Genomic DNA, 3,192 nt, shown 5'->3' with positions numbered 1-3,192 from the left:
ATTTTTATTAGAGTATGATTGATTGGTTTTGGTAGATATTAGTTATAAGTTTTTGTATGACACTAATGTGAAAAATATGGATAGTAGATGTTGGGGATTTGTATATATTTATATATATATCTTTTTGGTTGGTCAAAAAAAATGTTGGGTTTTTTTATAAATTTGTTAATTTAGTTTATATTAATTATGTTTTTTATTCAAAAGAATGAGTTATGTTTGTTTTAAAAAAAGTTAAGTTTTAACCTTTTACACAAGTTTATTAGTTTTTTTAATTATATTAAACAATCCAAAATTAAAAGATAAGTAGTTCAATATAACAAACAATTTAGTAGTTAAAGATAAACGACTATGCACGCAGTGGTGGACCCAGAAATTTTTTTTCAAGGGGTACATAAATTTTTAAAGGTCGTTTGTCTATTTACATTCTCCATATAATAAATTTTTACGCTCCAATGTGGGTCGGGTCGGGGCGGTCATATAAAAAATAATAAGCAAATCTATATATTATTCTAATAAAGTAAAATAGTTGTGACACGTGTCATTTATGGTTAAGCTCACAACTTTTTTCCCTCCAAAAATCAAGATCTTAATTGATCATAATACATGTTCATATTCACTTTCATTTTACATTTTATTTATATTATATTTATACATTTTTATAAAAATAGATATTAACATATTATTTTACTATATATTCCAAAATACTTGGTGAAATCCAAACACTAACAACAAATCATGTTTGTTTAAGATTAAAAAGAATATATAATTTCAAATGTTATCATTAAATATTATACTATGTATATTGTTGAAGATTATAAAAAAACAAAACTCGAACATGCTTTCATTTTACAAAAGTAATTTTTTAATTATTAAATATAAATCTATGCTTAAAAGTTGATTCATTATAAAATCTATTTAGTTATCTATTATTATTATTATTATTATTGTTGTTGTTGTTGTTGTAACTTGTCATATAAATTTATAAATCTAAAATATATGCTTTAAATCTAACAATATATTTTGTCGCTTAATTTAGTAAATATATACTAATCATTTTCATATATAACAAAGTTTATCATATTTAATTTCTTGGTTTTTTTATCAATAATTGTTTCGGGTTTTGTGAAACCTAAATTTGGTTTTTACAGTAAAAAATGATAAATAGATTTTTTTGTACATGTTAATTACATTTGGGTCAAAATTTGTTATTGGTCAAAAAATAAGAAAACTATGTATTTTTAAAGTTTGAGAATGATAATAGATTTATCATCAAATCTGTTGCTGGTTCAAAATGTTGACTTGAAATTTTAAACAAATAAAAGTTAGAATTTTAAACATGACTAGGGTTTCAAATTATTTGTAAGGCCCCGAACCCGGTAGCCATACTTTAGCGTCGGATTTACTCATAAACACAGTTCTGCAAATCAGAGTTTATTAAAACTTTTCGCGGAATATAAAACATCAATCATTTGTTACAAAACATTAAATCTTTTCTTTGATACCATAACACAAAACTTTATATTTAAAACATCTTTTCTTCTTTCTTCAGATGCCAGCCGTTCAATCCAGGCCATGTGCCATCCTCATGCTAACTCTATAATCAGCTCACCTACGTGCATACTAAAAGTCAGCTACGCTGAGTGAGTTCTAGTTAATCAAGCAACTTATCATACAACCACTACATGCATCATATACGTGTCCGAAGACACTTAACCTACTGTCTAACCCGCTACTTCTCAACCACTTAATTATCCCTACAGCTTAGCCAATTAATTACCCCTACAGCTTAACCATTGATGCCACTTATGCCACTTTATGCCACTTGCGCCACTTTATGCCACTTGTGCCATTTTATGCCACTTATGCCACTTGTGCCACTTTATGCCACTTATGCCACTTTATGCCACTTATGCCACTTGTGCCACTTATGCCACTTTATGCCACTTATGCCACTTTATGCCATTTATGCCACTTGTGCCACTTATGCCACTTTATGCCACTTATGCCACTTGTGCCACTTTAATAACGAAGACACGCATAGACTCACTCTACCACGTGCTCACGTTATGCCCCTAACTCTATTACTAGACCCCTATCCACTTCTATCACACTATACTTCTACTTGTCTATAACCCACTTCCTATCAGCACATTATTTACATACTAAGCAAGTAACATCAACAATCATACACACATAATAACGATGGCACGTACAGGCTTTCCCTATCACGCGCTCACGTTATGCCACTAACACCCTTACTAGACTCTTGCCACTTCTAACACACTCTACCTCTACCTGCCTATATCACACTTCATATCAGTTCAGTATTTACGTAATAATCAAGTCACATCATAACATTCATACACACTATCAACCACTTGGAATTTACTATCCTTGGCGATACGTGCAATATCCGAAGATCGTTCACGTACCGACAAGCATTATAAAATATATACCTCATATAACATCTATATCATACACTTACCACTTAAGGTAAGTGTATTCACACTTCACATCGAGTATGCACACAGCCCCGAAAACATAGCAAGGAAATGGGGCTAGAAACTCACCTGAACTCTGCTTCTTCCTCCGATAGTTGTAAATCCCTTCTTTAACTGAGCTCGGCTGACTGTATAAGTTACACGTATCAATACTCGCCTGATCTAATCTGGTGGCCTAGTATTAGCTTACTTTTACTTATCGTTTTAATCTATTCTCTAATCGAACTTGACTTTAGGCGAAGTTAAACCTTAGGCGAACTTAGCTTTAGGCGAAGTTAAACCTTAGGCGAACTTAGCTTTAGGCGAAGTTTTCATCAGGCGAACTTGGCTTTAGGCGAAGTTGTCATCAGGCGAACTTGGCTTTAGGCGAAGTTGTCATCAGGCGAACTTGGCTTTAGGCGAAGTTGTCATCAGGCGAACTTGGCTTTAGGCGAAGTTGTCATCAGGCGAACTTGGCATTAGGCGAAGTTGTCATCAGGCGAACTTGGCTTTAGGCGAAGTTGTCATCAGGCGAACTTAGCTTGCAGGCGAAGTTCATCAGGCGAACTTAGCTTGCAGGCGAAGTTGTCGTCTGCAGCTACTGTTCGTTCTTAAATCCCTTAATCACCTTCGTTTCTTAACCAAATAACTCGATTTAGGTACCCACGGGATCGTCTGACCAGCGCCTACAAACCCCAACCATCAAATCGAC

Source organism: Bidens hawaiensis, unplaced genomic scaffold (assembly GCF_021521415.1).
Source record: "Bidens hawaiensis isolate Kalapana, Puna unplaced genomic scaffold, B.hawaiensis_p1.1 tig00001511_1, whole genome shotgun sequence".
NCBI classification, from domain to species: Eukaryota; Viridiplantae; Streptophyta; class Magnoliopsida; order Asterales; family Asteraceae; genus Bidens; species Bidens hawaiensis.
This window is presented reverse-complemented; position numbering follows the sequence as displayed.